General features: G+C 35.0%; 1 pseudogene; it reads left to right on the plus strand.

Annotated features, from left to right (window-relative positions):
• The window catches only part of LOC119628291 (poly(rC)-binding protein 2-like), a 50,414-nt pseudogene extending 32,640 nt beyond the window's left edge, over window positions 1-17,774 (plus strand).
• Window positions 17,775-18,069: the final 295 nt, after the last annotated feature.

Raw genomic sequence — 18,069 nt, forward strand, 5'->3', positions numbered from 1 at the left:
TATTTTTTTACATTTTTTAAAAATTTTACTTTAAGTTCTGGGATACATGTGCAGAATGGGTAGGTTTGTTACATAGGTATCATGTGTCACAGTGGTTTGCTGTACCTATCAACCCCTCATCTAGGTTTTAAGCCCCTCTTGAATTAGGTATTTGTCCTAATGCTCTCCCTTCCCCTTACCTCCTAACCCCTGACAGACCCCCGTGTGTGATGTTCCCCTCCGTATGTCCATGTGTTCTCATTGTTCAACTTAGAACCTATCCAAATGTCCATCAATGATAGACTGGATAAAGAAAGTGTGGCACATATATACCATGGAATACTATGCAACCATAAAAAAGAATGAGTTCATGTACTTTGACATGGATGAAGCTGGAAGCCATCATTCTCAGCAAACTAACACAGGAACAGAAAATACAAACACCACACGTTCTCACTCATAAGTGGGAGTTGAACTAGTAGCATTTTTCTAGTCTGTTTCTACCTATAGAGTTTCAGTGTTTGGGACTTCCATGCTGGAATGCATGTGCCAATTCTTCTGCCATCTGCTCGGATCCCTCTTGATAGATGCTATCTTGGTATAGAAGCACAGAGGTAGCAGATAGGAGAACAGTACTCTGCCTACCTTTCAGATTAACGCCTGCATGGTAGAAGATGACGGACAAGGGGCTCAAATAGAGACAGGATTGTGTTTCAATAAATTTAAAATAAAATAGAGAATTAAATAGAACTCAGTAAATTGATTTACTTTGGCTGTATGAGGGAAATTATTAGCTTTTCTGCCATGATGGAATAAATATCATAAAGTCAATTAAACATCTAAGGTTCCAAAGGAGGCATACTCATCTACAACATTTTCCAAGCCTCAATGGGCAAGGCTACTCAAATTGGGGGTAATGGACATTCCTGATATCAATAACGGCCTCCCTCTTTTTATCCTAAAGCCATCTTTCTCTCTACTCTCAAGTTCACTTAAAATATTTCACAAGGATTTCCTATACAGATGACTAGCAGTTTTTGAACACACGCTATATATAAAGCACTAGGTCACACAAGTTATGTTATTTAATTCACATAACCATGTGACATGGGCATGCATACTTTCATTTTACTGATGGAAACTGAGGCTGAGAAAAATGGAGTTTTTGTACAAGATTACCAAGTAATTGGCTGAGCCAAGCTATGAACCTATATCGATCAACATTATACAAACTCTCATTGGGTAAAAAATGGAATTTTACGGAATTAAAAAAAAATTTTATTTCATATGTAATTCCAAAATTGGGTCTCCTACTTACAGATTCTTTGCCAACTCCTAGTGTATAGGATCAAAGTGTTATAAAGACAGCTGAAGTGTGTTCAGTGACTGTTATCAGTCAGGCATAACAGTTTATGCTGTGGTAATAAACAACAACAGAAAGTTTCTTACTTGTTCCCTTGGAAATAATAGCAAGCATCTGAGCTCACATGTCATTATTCGGAGTAATTCTGATGCCCTTGCCTACTTTAAGGGAATGAAAAGTCATCATCCTTTTCGCATGTCCACATGAAGCAGAGATCCAGAAGTACTGGTGAACATTAGGGATGTCTATGAATTAACCACTTGGATAATCTGTGCTCTTTATTTCTTTGAAGGTGGATTCACAGAGTTGAGGAGCAACCTCTGCCTAATAACATGGAAAACAGAAACTTATTTGGCCATCTTTGCATAGCTAGTTCCATCTTCCTGCATCATATATTACATTTGTGGGTGCTGCATTTAAATAAGGTCTGAAATGGGTCTTTCTACATTTATACTCCAAATGAAATCTGTTGTCAAAAGTCAAAAATAGAAACCTTTGAGAAAAATAGATATACTTAGCCTAGAAAGAATAATTTTATCATAAAAGAACTTCCTAAATAAAAGAGGCAGATACATTTATTTATTCCTCACTTTTCTTTAAAACACTTTATCTGCTTAATCAAAAGAAATGTGCACATGCTGTATCATGCTAAATAATACAAACACATTAAAATGTTATTAGACAACACTTCCCCAGCTCTGCTACCTCTGAGTTATCCGATGTTAAAATTTTAGTGTGCATTATTTGAGATATGCCTCTATGCTTATAATAATATGGAGGGATTTTTTCTCTTAACAAAAATTGGTTCATGTGATACTCATTTTTCTACAACTGCTCTTTTCTACATCAAGTGCATATTTTCAGATCAGGATATATTAATTTAACTCATTCATACTAATAGCTACAAAATATTCCCAGTTGAAATTGTACCTTAACTTCTGCAACCATGTACCATTCATCTATTTGCAGATATCCAGATTATGTCCAGGTTTTTGCCATTATAACCAATGGTAAAATAAATCTCATTGTATATGTTTTATGTATTATCACTTTTTTACAAAAATTCTTTAAAATGAAGAGGCTAAGTCAAAAGATACATGTATATGTTAAAATTAAATAATGTCATGTTATTTTCCAAGTGTTTCCTATACTCACATACATCATTTATTGTTGATATGGTTTGGCTCTTTGTCTTTACTCAAATCTCAAGTGAAATTCTAATCCCCACATGTTGAAAGAGGGGTCTGGTGGGAGGTGATTGGATCATGTGGGAGGATTTCCCATGCGCTATTCTCATGATAGTGAGTGAGTTCTCATGAGATCTGATGGTTTAAAAGTGTGACAGTTCCCCCCTCGTGCTCTCTCTTTCTCATTCCACTTTGTGAAGAAGGCTCTTGCTTCTCCTTCACGTTACACCATGATTGTAAGCTTCCTGAGGCCTCCTCAGCCATGTGGAACTGTGAAAAAATTAAACTTATTTTCTTTATAAATTACAGTCTCAGGTAATTATTCATAGCAGTGTGAAAATGAAAATGGGCTAATATGATTGTCTATATCTCAGAGGCATAAATGGTAGGTGTGTTTCTTTTCTATCTCTATAAAATGTATGGCAACTAAAGATTTGCTTGTAACTTTTATTTTTGTTCATCAAACATACATATAAGTTATCTTAAGAAGTAATTTAAGGAGGGAAAATGGAGAGAACAGATAATAAAGAGATAAGGGGTAACTAAATTTTTAGGCATTCTACTTCACTAACTAGAATATACATGAAATCTTGAAAATTTCTTTTTTACTTGACCAACTAAGTATAGTTCAAAGATCCCCACATGATGACAAGGTACATGACCCAAGAGAATACTCATTATTTCTTCAGAGGTTGACACACATTCAAACAAAGGATACTTGTGGTAATCTATTCTGTCTACACAGACCCTATTAACCTAGAATAAGATAAAGTACCCTGTTTTAAAAGAAATTCTGCATTTATAAATTGCAAAAACATTTTATCTCCTAAAATATATATAATTGGATCTCAATATAATTTCAGAAGTAAAACAAAGAGAAAATCAAAATCAGAATTGTATGCCATGGAAGTTAGCATGCAGAATATCATGGCCAGAAGGATAAATAAAATTAAGGACATTTAAGAACTGACACCACAAAACATAATCAGAGGAAGGAAGTGTTTTCCCCCTTTATTTTTCAATGCCATCATCATCAATGGTCAATTACAACAATTCATTAGAGCACTACAGTGATGAGAGTTAATTGGTAGATTTCACTTTTGTGTGGCTAGTGAACTATGGTCTGTTATGTGATCACAGGCTTTGACCCAATCGCAAGTATATATCTCGTTATGTTTTCCAGGGTCTGAAGATGCTTGAGGACAATGAACAGATAGAATAATTAAAATCCACCACCTAACGTGGAGAAATGATGTAATGATTATAAAAAAAGCATGTGTTACTAAGAAAAATTAAGCAGCAACATATTCTGATCTACTGAAGAATAGCAAGTTAAACGTGATAAAATTCCTAGCTTAAATGATTAAAAGTTCAAAATCAACCTTCTAAAGTTTTATGTCATTTTTACATGCCATTGTATTTTAAAATCCAGCCAAACAAATTCTCTTCAACATTATTATAAACTACATATTGTATATTCCATTCCTAGTCTTAGACAGGACTTCCCAGAAACAGACTCTAACATAAGCCACATATGCAAGTGATTTATTAAGGAAGACTTCCTTCTAGGAGAAACCCAGAAGGGAGTCAGGGATGCAGAGTATAGAAACAAGAAGCAGTTAAGTAATGGAAGATTTCATGCAAGCTCCCACAGAGGGTAACTTCAGACCGATCTTGCAAGGAAATTCTGGGATGTAAGTTTATCATAAGATTGTCCTCTCTGGATGTAAGAAAGCTGGGATTTCATGAGTCAGTCAATCTTTGGCTTATGTGCTCCTAAGTAACTCCAGTAACTCGAGGGCAATCCTCTGAAGAGAATTGCAAGTGCATGCTGTTAGATGTGAAAACACATGAAAAGTGAGAAAATAGTGTGCAAGGATTGTAAATGGGATCTGCAGGGGTCTGAGTAGAACACTGGCAGTGTTTGCTGCAATCTCAAATATTTTTTAACATCACCCAGAAAATTTCAAAACCAAGCATTCCCTGTATCAGTCTCTTTAAATTGGGTTATACTGTAGTTTAAAAAAAAAAAAAAAATCCCTCAATGGCTTAAAATAAAGGAAGTTAATTTTTGTTCAGGATACAATTAGAGGTCAGCGGGGGCAGGAGCTGGGGAGCTCCGATCAATGAACTGATTCAAGGATCGAGGTTCTGACAGTGAGCCATCATCTTAAATGTTATCAACTACTGCCCCAGAGAGTTTAACTCTAGAAGATTCTGCACTAGTAAGGCTCCGAATTGACACATGTTACTTTTGCTAGGAATTCATTGAGTGGAACTAGTTTCATGTCCCACTTCCTGTAAGCACAGCAGGACCTGAAAGTAATGTAACAGCATGGGCCTGAACGGTGAAAAATTGGAAATACCGAACAAGTTAATAACCAACACAGTACCTGATGAATTCAATATCCAAACCATCACTTTTGAATAAGTCAGTGTTATAAATAAGTAAAAATTTTACTTCAATTTTTAAGTTGAAACTACATTTTTTAATTATATAATTAATTATAAAAATTAAAAATTTTCCAATTGGATTTATAAAGTCAAAAAACATACAGATGGCTCAAAAAGATCAAATAATTTCTGCATTATGTTTGCTAGAGTTGATTTCTGTTAACTTAAATCACAAATTGGAAAGTAGTAGACTGGAGATCATACTGAAATAGAGAATGTTAGATAATAAAATGTAAAATGTAGATATCTTTTTTAAAAACTTAAGAGGAATAGGAAGAAAATAGCAGAAGAGCTAGAAGAAAAGGTATACATTTCTCGAGAATAAAACCAAAATATCCAAAAATCCCCCCATCAGAAATGGTGGACCAGGAAGAAGCACAACAGTAGAAGACAACTTGGTATTTTGCATGGATGAAAGTTCACCAAAACTACTACAGTATATGTTGTTATTAAGCATATACATACATATAGCTCCTTAAATGATCAGCTATATGTATCATCATACATATGGTGACCAGTTTGGAAATCTACAGCTCAACATTAAGTTATGCAATATAAAACAATATAAGAACAAATACTGGGGACTGGATTTCCAAGGCAATATGAAGAAGATGGTACCATGCTGAATAGAGGAAAATGTATTATTTTGTAGAAGAGTTACATTTAGAGGTAGATAAATTATTCAATAAGAAACACGATTATGTGATGGTAAGATTAGACTAGAAATATTTAAGTATAGTTAGAAATCAAATGTTTGTTAATCAACTGGTTGTCAGTTAATGGACAAAATTTATTCACCATCTACTATGTTAGGTAATATAATCTTAAATTTCCTATTACTTGATATCAGTCAAAATCTCTGTACAGAGAAAAAATATTTAGAGAGAATTATCAAAAATATGTAGTCCATTCATACTAGAATTTAGATCTATGGTGACATACGTTTTTTGAAGGAAAGTCTGTGTAATTGAAAAAAACTCACAAATTGCTTTTTATCCTCATTCAAAATAAAAATGTGCCTATATTACATCTCATGGGAAAAACGCATATTCTTATATTTTAGATTATTTATTAAAATAGTGTTACTTAGAATATTAGCACTTAATAGTCTACCTCTATATGTAAGTTAATTATCTCTATATGTAACTCTTCTACAAAGTAATACATTTTCCTGTATTCAACATGATACTCTCTTTTTCAATATTGCCTTGGAAATCCAATACTAAAATATTTATTGTGGCAGTATTGAGATAATTTACTAATTTCTCATCTTTTACATTGCATAGTGCATTAGACTTCATTCCTTGATCCAGCAAATATTTATTAAGTGCTTGTTATTAACCAATGTGTATTAATTTATCTTGTTCCACCAGGGTTAGTATCATTATCCCTCTTTTATAGGTGAAGTTATTTGCCTATATTAAAACAGTTAATTTCAGAGTTTGTAGGAAAGCAACATGTATCAGCACCTATTGTGTGCCCTTGCATCTCACTAGCAACCCTGGAGTCACAGAGATGAGTAAATAATAATCTCCACTCTTCTCTACCTAAGTCTTTCTTATCCACGGTTGTAGGATTTTCTTAATAAAACCAGTGAGAGAATGGAGAACCTTGTACTTAGGAGCAATGATGCCATCAATTTCCAAGAAAGATCAGATGAATGTAAGCTGAAATGAAGTTCTATTTTGAAGTAGCTGAAGTTGAAGCTTTGGGACCATTTGCAGAGATGTTGCTCCTCACTTCTGCAGAATTTCAGAGATTCTGAAATCTCTCCTTGTACCAGCTGGACCATCAAAGGGTGCTATGACTGGATCACATATTATAAATACTACCTTCCCACAAAAATACCTTTTATTAGATTGTACCATGGCAAGATAGCATTTCCCAATATTTAGAATTTTGGGAAATATTTAGAAACTCCTTACTCTGTGATACATGTTTTCAATTTTTCTTTCTTCCAACATAAAAATGTATAAAAATTTGTTTCCTAACCTTGGTTTCATGAATAGTTAATATGCATCTTCGAAGCAACTCATTTCCTTATACCTTGGAGATATTGATTACATTTCCCACTTTTGACTGGTTTCTAAAAAGCTTAAAGTTGAATTTGTGCTCTACCTTTAGCACGTGTATAGAACTTCAGGGCAAATATTTTATGTACCAACCTCAAGCTGGCTGGATTTTACTTTTTAAATTTTTACTCTCCCTTTCCTTTGACTTTCTCACACATTTAATATTCATTTTGTCTTGCATGCAGGTTTATAAGTTCTAATAAATTATTTTTGTTAAAACTCAAAATCATGGTAAATAAGTAACTTAAAACAACACTCTGGAATTTATTTTCAAGGAAACATATTTAGAGCTAATAAAATTTTTTGTTGAAAAGGTTGGAAACAGCAGTAGCAATACAATTCTTGGATAAGTAATTGGAAATAAGATAATTTTGAGAAATGCTGTTGATAAGATAAGAAATATGTTAGTGACAGTTTCAGAGACACAAATCATAGATATAGGCTGAAAAACAGCACAGATAGCATTTATGGTTTTACAAGCTGAGCTGTTGGTAGAACCAGTTTTCAACCTTTTCTTGCTCCCATGCTGGGGAACATGGCTATTGATTGTGTATGAAACAAGCACACTGGAAAACTTGAAAAGTAGAATATATCTATAATTATATAAGGTGCCAATGGAAGATACAGACACTGTGCACCTAATGACTATAGATCTATTTACAAGGAGAGACATAACCTGAAAGATCCTCCAAACACATTTATCCCAAACCCTGTGAAATGAGGCTAAGAATCTAATAACGGCCAAACATAAAGGTCATGACTTTGGACTTAACTGTAAGTTCTTGAATGATTATATTTATATATTTATATTTATATCATATATATCATATAATATATAATATATGAATATATACTATGTTATAATATATACATATAAGATATATATTAGATTTTTTATATTTATGTAAAATATAATCATTCAAGAAGGCTGACAATAATTAGGCCCATTGACTTTCATTTACTGGTGACGTGGTATGCTTCCATTAATCACTAAGTGGGTTGCAGAAATATCTCCCACACCTGTTGACTTTCATTCTAAAATCTAGAGGTCTCAACCACAAATAAACTATCTATGTATTTTAAAAATTCACTTGGAAAGGAGAGCCATTACTATTAACACATCAGAAATAATATTGTGTACCTGAACACACGGAGAAATTGCCTACTTTGATCTAAGATGGTTGGCATGATGTTTAACCAGTGTAAAACATGAAGGATATAGACATTTACCCAGAATAGTTAACATGTTAAAGAAATTTGTTTTCCATTTTTATAAGGTATTAGCTCATAGCCTTAATAATCCCTTTGACAAGCAATCATGTCTGGGAATTATCATGTCATCTAATCCAGGTACTGAGCTTTCTGGAGAGAATCCAGCAGAGTCGTTCTTATAAACCTCCTATAGCCAGGACAAGTAGGGAAGGGATGAAATGCCTGTGATTCGAAGTCCAGTGGCCTGAGCTGAAATCCTTTTGTGGAGAAACAGGATTCTTAATAGGATTAATTTCAATAATGTATGTAATGAACATAGCAACTGAATAAAAGCATTTGATAATTTGCTTTTATTTCTCACTGTGAGAAATTTTAACCTTAATAATCTGCTTATATCTTGTCCATTAAAACTTAATTTAACTTAACTAACATAAAATATCCCTTAACATGATTTATTAAAGATTTTTATCTTAGATCCTTTGTAGCTCACTTAGATTTAAAATAAAATAAGAATTAAGACCATGACTTCATCAAATATTTTCAAGCAAGCATGTTCATAGATCAATTGTGAAATTAAGGACAAAAAAGATTAATAGCAAATAAATGTCTGACATCTTTTATAACTATTCTTTATTGAAAATTCTATCATTCAATTCATAAAAGGGGTTTTAGAAAACCACTTTCTCAAGTTAAACATGATCAGATGGGAGGTTTTACTTACATTAATAAATTGAATGAACAGTTTTAATTAAAAACGCATGCTATTTTCAAAATAATGCTGAAGAGTAGATTTCTGATCAATTGTAACTGCCAGATGGGAGATTTTTGTAAGCTGTTTTTAATATTTCACTTTCATGAACACATCACTTAAATATGCTGCCTACCAATCTCAAGTACAAATGCTATTCAGAGCATTAAAGTAATGCAATAACTTAAGTACTTTTTTGTAATTTTTGTTTATAGACTTTAAATATAAAGCATGAAATTCAATAATTGAATTAGCACAGCTCTTTATCAAATTGCTCTAAGTAAATTTCCACTGTAAGCACATTGACGAAGAATTACAATGTACCTGGTTAATAAGTTAAAGTTGTGCTGAGATGATAATTTGACAAGCATCATGAACGACTACAGTGAGAAAAAATAATGTGCATTTTCCATAAGATGTTTATTTATATTAAGTTTTATAAAATTAAGTTATGCTGATATTTATAATTGAATATGTTAGCGTTAGTATAATAGAGGGTGGGAGAGTATCACTTACTTGCAACATTTTATATCTGTCTAAAAATAACATTTTGCTATTTACAAAAGAATTTTGACATTCATCATTTTATCTAATTCTCAAAATATCCTAGTGATGTAAGGAAGCTATTACTCCATTTAATAAGTGAGAACTGGGAAACAGAGATTTAAGGCTTTGCCAAAGACAAAACACTAATTAAGTAATCTAGGTCTGGAATCTCTCATCATGGTGTTCTGTTTTCACCACTTATCCCACGTTTATGGAGAGTCAAAAGGGCTGAATTTCACTGATTCCCCAGTTAAATGTGAAAAGAATTAGAACCTAGAAGGAAAAAATGAGAAGAACTCATGTTTTACTTTCCCTTAAAGTTCTTCACAAAGCCATAGCATGTGATTATTTTTGCTTCTTTCCTCATCAGGAGGAAAAATAAGCAGCAAGAACACTAGTTCCAAAGTGATCCATAAAATATCCATAACAGGATCTTTAGGGGCCAGTATCATTTCGCATCAGATTAATAATTAGACGCCTTGTTTATCTATAGCTTAGGACTGGGCTGCGTACCTTTTACTTTATTTTGGCTTCATTATTAGCTGTGCTTTCACTTTTGCAAAGAAAGTTGTTTTAAAATTTCTTAGTGAGATTCAAGCAAGGATTTGAGAGTTTGCAGAATGAGTTATACAGCATTCCCCACCTATCCATGATTTTTCTTTCTGTAGTATCAGTTACCCACAGTCAACCTCAGTCCAAAAATACTAAAGTATTTTAAAAGACAGAGAGACCACATTCACATAATTTTCAACGCAATAAATTGTTAAAATTGCTTTATTTTATTATGAGTTACTGTGTTAATCTCTTACTGTGCCTAATTTATAAATTAAACTTTATCATAGGCACGTATATACAGGAAAAAATATGGTATATATAGGGTTTGGTACTAATCACAGTTTCAGGCATCCGCTGAGGGTTTTGGAACATAACCTGTGCAGATAAGGAAGGACTCCTATACTAGAGATTTCAGAGTTGAGCAGCCACAGTGAAGAACAGGATCAGCAGATCAGGGTATAATACACAAACACAATTAGGAAAGAAGTCACTTAGAGATGGGAACATCTTCAAAAACATGGATATATGTCTAGAAGGAAGGTCTGAATCTATAAGTTCAGATCAAAAGCAAAAATATGGCATATGAATTTCTTTCTCTCTGCTCAGACCAAGGATAAATTTTAAAATTCTTGATGGCAATCCCAGAGAAGACCAGAGAGAACTAATGCAGTGAAACAGGCAGTCAATCAGCATCAACAAGGTCAAACTTCAAATATCATTTCAATACTTCTAAGGCAAAGTATCTATGCCAGACACTCTGCTGATCATTCTCATGTATGTTATCTTATCAATTTAATATCCTTATGGGGTAAATAACAATATTTTCATTTTACAAATGAGGAAACCAAGATCCAATTACTTGAAATAATTTTTTCAGGTAATAAAAGGTATAAGCAGGATAATTCCAAGGTTTTTGAAAATCAGTGTATTTATGCTGAACTTCTGGATGTATCTCCACAGAACAGACTTTAATATGAGAGCCATGAGCACATTCTGCAAAAATGATGCAAACTCCTTTTTGAGAACATGGATGTAACCTGTGCCAAGGATTACAGTGTCCCAAGTGTATCTGGAAAGTATATCCGATTCTCTCTGAAAAGATAGCTATGGTATCTCTCCCTCATTCCATTTATGACATAAAAAAACTAACTTGAAATTGATGGTCTTCATTCTGATTCAAAAGGACAACTTGATTACTGCCTGGTGACTCATGCTCCAGGACTATTACAATGTGAAATACTTTTTTGTCAAGTCTTTGCAAAGCATTCTCACAGTAGGTACACTCAAAATTTTCATACTTTTTTTTATAGTGAAGACACCTTCTATTGTGACTACTGCAGTTAGTAGCTTGATCTCAGACTGACCAAGTGTTTATAGGCAGTTGTTGTACCAGAATTCTGTGAAGAGAGAAATTAAGAAGAACTTTATTAATTGCCTCACCATTTTGTTCCCAGCTGTCTTTTACAGGCAATGACAGAAGAATAAGAAAGGTAATTTTCCTGGTGAAAGTCAGTAAATTGCCTTTTCATTCAGAGAAAAGTTAGGGATGAAATTATGAAAGAGTGCAGTGACTGTGAAAAGTCTCAGGCTAAGGCATAACTTATATAAAGTTTGCTAAATTACCTTGCAAGGATGATGAGTCTACGCATTGGAAAGTAGTAGTTTCATTTGAGAAGCCCAGCTCCTGTGAGTCTGGAGGGCTGATTCCATGAGTACCTTCACAGATGGTAATATAAACACCCTAAGGTTAAGGTTTGTCTTGGAAGCTAGAGTAGAATTGATTCTCAAGTTGATTACATTTTTCCAGAAAAAGCAAAAGCAAGATGGTGATGTTATGGGAAAACAGAAAAATTTGATGCAGAGGGCAAAAGAGTGACATCTGATTAAAATGAGTCTTTACTTCATTACTTAAAGAAATTAAGGTCAAAGTATACCACTACTGTGCAACATTCTCCTACAGCAAAAACTTCACATGGTTAGGATATCTGACACAAACTACTAACTGTTCACAAGCCCTCCTTTCTTCCTTCTGGGTATACCAGTAGACTATATTCCTCAGTCTCCCCTGCTGTTAGGTGGGGTTATGTGATGCTTCACAATAAGGCACATAAAAAATCCCCAGGCAATCCCCCATGCTGTCATTATTTTCCCTGGCCTGGCAGCCAGAGGCAGAGGATACACTGGAGGCATTCTGGATCCTAGGAATCCTAGAAATGGCAGAGTCACTAAGTCAAAGGAATTTGAGTTCCCTCAACCCATACTTAACTAAGACAGAAGCAAGAAATAGAGCTCTTAGTGATTTAAACCACCGTAATTTGGGATGCATTTGTTTTGCATATAGCAACCCCTGACCTGACCAATACAGCAAAAAAGTATCACTTTTATCACCCTACAACTGTAGTTTTCAATGCTCCCAACTTCCTTAATGTCCACATCTCTTATGTTTTAGGAAACAAATTTTGTATGCTTTCTCAGATTCTCTTGACCACCTTTTCCGCTCTCTCTTTTCTGGTCAAGTCTGCATTCATATTATGATCACTGGTTTACCTTTGGACTTGGATGTAATTGTCCATAATACAGGGGATCTCTCTGAATGGCACTGACAAGCCAGGTTATACAAGCCGTCAGTGTAGGGGTAAAACACTCTGCATAAGATTTGACCAATAGGTAACTTGAGATGGGAGAAAGCTGGGAACACACATTTCTCCTCCTTTCCCTCTCCTAGGAATGACTCATTCTTATCACACTTCCGAAGAAGTTCTATGTGTTGTGTGAACACATGCACTATGCATCTGGCAGTATCTCTTAGTGACTCATCATGCAATGGTGACCAGTGTTGTAACATAAGGCATTAAATTTCTCTTCAACTTCCTCGCTTTGCTTCTGTTTTTCATTTATACTTCAGTGGGCTTAAATCTTCTAAATAAAATAATAGCATCTCAATCCTTACCTCAGGCTCTGCTTTTTAAAGAATCGGGCTAAATCATCTTATTTGCATCATTATTAGTTCAGTATCTAGTCTCTTATGTTCTTGTCCTCCACCAGGCCCCTACCTGACAAATCCTTGTCCAAGATCCTATACAAAGTTTTAGACAACAGTAATTATACTCTCATGCACAATGGCACAAAAGCCCTAAATATGGGAATACTGAATTTCTGACATGAAAGTTTTATAGAGAATCCTAATGATCATCAGGATCACTGCAAAGAAGTGCAAGACCTGTCCTCTGTCTTTATAAAGCCCTGTTTAACAGGCTACAAATTAGTTAAAAAGATCACTGGACACAGTGAGACGTGTGTTATAACACGGGTATATGTGTCAGATTTTATGGATGGCAAGCTGCATAGATTGTGATAGGAGTCTTTCCCATGTCTCTAAAATCACATTAATAGATAACTAAACAGAAATCCCAGGTAGATTTTTTTAAGGCAAATATCATAATTAGACATTTGAGCTACATACATTATTTAATTACTGTTCTTATTGGTCTCTTTCCTATCTGTTTACTTTTACTAAGCATACAGTCCTCATCTGACTAGGCAAACCCTTTGAAGTTCAAACACTTACCATCATTTCTGCCTTAGGGAAGTTTTAAAATTAGTTATCTTTTCTTAGCATGTAGTTGAACACAAGAAAAAACTAAAAGAGCCTAGAATTAGGTATTAGCTCTATAATTTCATTATGTTGTTTAAATTCCCTAAAGATCAGAAACAACTATATTCAAAATTTAAAGGAGACATATTTCAAAGTCAAAAATTGTCCCTGTGGATTTTACTGGGAGCACTGGTTCTCTTTCACCAGTTCAGATGACTGAAAAGAAAATAATGCATCTGTGAGGTTTCTTCTTTATCAGGCCATCTTCTGATCATTTTACATATATTTTTCATTGAATTATTATCATTGTCTCATAATGTAGGTTGCATTATCCCTATTGTTTGGAGAGAAAACAGACTCAGAAGATTAAACTTTATGTAAAATCACATAACAAATCAGTCATTGGGACATACTTCAAACTCAGATTTTTATATCTAAGTTCACCTAGAACATTAAAAAATACATATATTAACAATTGTAGGCTAAAATACTTCTGAAAATCCAAAAGTACCTGCAGTAGTTTGTTAAAGTGTACTCTTGTAATAAATAGGGTAACACAAAATATACAAAATAATATTGTATTAAATTATACCCTTCTGATCATTCAACTTTTTGAAAACAAATGAAGTGAGGCATAGATTTCTCAGTAAAAAAAACTCTGGCATGTTTAATAAAGTAACCAATGTTATCTCAATGAACACAAAATATAAGAGCATTCTTCTTTCAGTGGCATTTGGCAACTTGTAAGGGAAATCAGACAGCTGGGTCACTGTATAGTAAATTATTTAAAATTCAAATATATGCGCTTCACATCATACCCTGAAACAAATTCCAGATGTGTTAAAAAGTAGATTTTACTGAAAATTAAGTCAAAGAAAAAAATTATATTGAATATTTATCAAACCTCCCACAAAGAAATGATTTTCAATTCTTTGAATATGTAAAAAATGCACAAAGGAAAATATCAGTAAATAGTACCATAACATTTAAAATGTGAATATAAAAAAATTTAAAAGTTAAACTAAGAAATTTTCCAACAAATGTAGTATTGGTTTAATGACTTGATTTCATTTTTATGCATGTGAAAGATGCATGTGAAACATTCAAACTTCTGATAGAAAAGTCACTAATAATATGACAGATACATGGATAAGGGTTTAAACAGATAATTGACATTTAAAGGAAACAGAATTATCAAATACAGATTTGAGAATGTAAGAACTTTCTTGTAACCAGAAAATGTAGATTAAAGCAAGCACCATTTGACATATGGAGCTACAAAAATAAATAAGTAAATAAATATCTAACATGCTGGTGAAAGTACAGTGAACTTACTATCCCATTCATTCTTGATGACAACATAAATGAGTATAATTCTTCTAGAAAGCAATTTGACAAATACCTTGTCAAAGGCAGTCCCAGTCCTTGGAATCTAGCCTAATGAAATCAGTCAAAATACTGAAAAAGTTACGTATATGAAGGTATAGCATTACAATACGAACAATTTGAAGCACCCCAATGTCTACTAGTGGGGGAAGGTTTTAGTATATTATCACTGGTCCACTAAATAAAATTTATGACTGTGTTTAGAATATTAATTGTAACTACTGTTAAAGAATAAAGACAGGCCAGGTGTGGTGGCTCACGCCTGTAATCCCAGCACTTTGGGAGGCCGAGGTGGACGGATCAACTGAGGTCAGGAGTCGAGACCCACCTGGCCAACATGGTGAAACCCTGTCTCTACTAAAAAAAATACAAAAATTAGCCAGGTGTGATGGGGAACTCCTGTAATCCCAGCTACGCGGGAGGTTGAGGCAGGAGAATTGCTTGAACCCGAGAGGCGGAATTTGCAGTGAGCAGAGATGGCACCACTGCACTCCAGCCTGGGCGACAGAACGAGACTCTGTCTCAAAAAGAAATAAAAAAGAATGAAGACAATTATAATACTTAAACTTAGTATTTACTGATGCAACAAATATGGATATGTTTGTTACAAGTATACATTTTAAATTGTTTCCAAATAACTGGAGTGGATAACATTAAAATCCTAATAACAGTTAAATTTTGAATTCACTTTTAACATTTGCCCTATTTTATTTTTAAAATATTTTCTGGGGCGGGCTTCTTTCTCTCTCTGTCTCTCTGTGTGTGTGTGTGTGTGTGTGTGTATACATATATATATTTTGTTTGTTTTGTTTCGTTTTTTGAGACAAAGTCTCACTCTATTACCCAGGTTGGAGTGCAGTAGTATGATCTCGGCTCGCTGCAACCACTGCCTCTGGATTCAAGCAATTCTCCTGCCTCAGCCTCCTGAGTAGCTGGGATTACAGGCATGTGCCACCACACCCAGCTAATTTTTTTATTTTTAGTAGAGACAGGGTTTTGCTATGTTGGCCAGGCTGGTCTTGAACTCCTGGCCTCAAGTGATTCGCCCGCCTCGGCCTCCCAAAGTGCTGGGATTACAAGGGTAAGCCACCATGCCCAGCCTACATGTATATATTTTTAAAGAGGTTACATATCAAGACTGTGTTAGAACTGATATGCCAAATGTTGGGATAAGAAATAGCATGATCAAGATGAATAGGTGACAAACAATAAAAGTCAAAACATAAACACTAGGCCGGACATGGTGGTTCATGACTATAATCCCAGCACTTTGTGAGGCCAAGGCAGATGGATCTCCTGAGGTCAGGAGTTCAAGACTAGCCTGGCTAACATCGTGAAACCCCCTCTCTACTAAAAACACAAAATTAGGGCTGGGCGCGGTGGGTCACGTCTGTAATCCCAGCACTTTGAGAGACCGAGGCAGACAGATCACTTGAGTCCAGGAGTTCGAGACCAGCCTGGCCAACATGGTGGAAACCCATCTCTACTAAAACTACAAAAAATAGCCGGGCATGGTGGCACATGCCTTTCTAATCCCAGCTACTCAGGAAGCTGAGGCAGTAGAATCATTTGAACCTGGAGGCAGAGGTTGTAGTGAGCTGAGATCATGCTACTGCACTCCAACCTGGACAATGGAGTGAGACGTTGTCTCAAAAAAAAACAAAGATAGCTGGGCACGGTGGTGGTTTATCAGGTAAACACAGCATTGTGATGCATGCAGTCACAGTTAAGTAATATCTAATAATATAGATAATTTATGTTAAATTCACTTATACCATCTAGTGTCATATAGGGTAATGCCCCCAACTTTGCAAATGGATGTTTTTCAATAAAGAAATGAGAAAATTGTCCTGAGAGAGTTATCACTTTGGCTGGACTCACTAATGCCATCTTCAAAGGCTTCCTATGATAACTGACAAACTGGAAGAGGACATCAGCAGCTGTATAACCAATAGCACAGGTGCCAGTAGACCCTTGGTCATCCTAATCAGTGTGACCCTCTTATTGGAAAAGGTGGTTGCAAAATCAAGGAAATATGAGAGAGTGTAGAGGCTCAGGTGCAGCTGACAGAGGATATGCTCCCAACTCAACTGAGTGGGCCATCACTATTGCTAACATTCTGCAATCCATAATTGAGTGTGTCAAACAGACATGCATAGTCATCCTGGAGTCTCTCCCAGTACCCCAGGAAGGGCATGACTATCCCTTACCAGCCCAAGCCATTATTGAGTTCTCTGGTCATCTTTGCAGGTGGTAAGGACAGGTATATCACAAGCAGCAACAGCGCAAGCTTTCCCCACACCACCCTGTCCATGTGCTTCAATGCTTATCTGGAGGGATCACCTCTAGAGTTGACTAAGCTGCACCCATGGGCAATGCAACAGGCTTATTTTCCCATGACTCATAGCGACACTGGATTCAGTGCAGGTTTGGATGCATCTGCTCCAACTACTTCTCATGAACTCACCATTCCAAATCATTTGATTGGCTGAATAATTTCAGACATCAAGGCACCCAAATCAAGGAGATCCCTCCAAAATGTGGGGTGCAGATCAAAATTTTGAACCCAGTGGAAGGATCTACTGATAGCAGGAGATCTGCTACCAGCATTAGTCTAGTTCAATATCTAATAAATGTCAGGCTTTCCTCTGAGACAGGTGGCATGGGGAGCAGCTGAAATAATGTAGATTCATCCATAATATCTTTCTGCTGTTCACCAGCATTCATGATCCATCTGTTCTGAACAGTCAGTGATTCCAGTTTTTAATAGTTTATAAATTTTCTATTTCTACACTTTATTATCCACTCATGATTTTTAATTAAAGCCTTTTAATTCCTTTAAAAAATAGAAAGTTAATTTCGCCAGAGAGAGAGAGAGGACAGATATAGACAGACAGAACAACAGACAGAAAAATGAATGTCTCCTGTGCCTCAGCATTTTGTATACAGAGTTCCACCCCTCTACATGATAA

The sequence above is a fragment of the Chlorocebus sabaeus genome, chromosome 4 (genome assembly GCF_047675955.1).
Source record: "Chlorocebus sabaeus isolate Y175 chromosome 4, mChlSab1.0.hap1, whole genome shotgun sequence".
Lineage (NCBI taxonomy): Eukaryota > Metazoa > Chordata > Mammalia > Primates > Cercopithecidae > Chlorocebus > Chlorocebus sabaeus.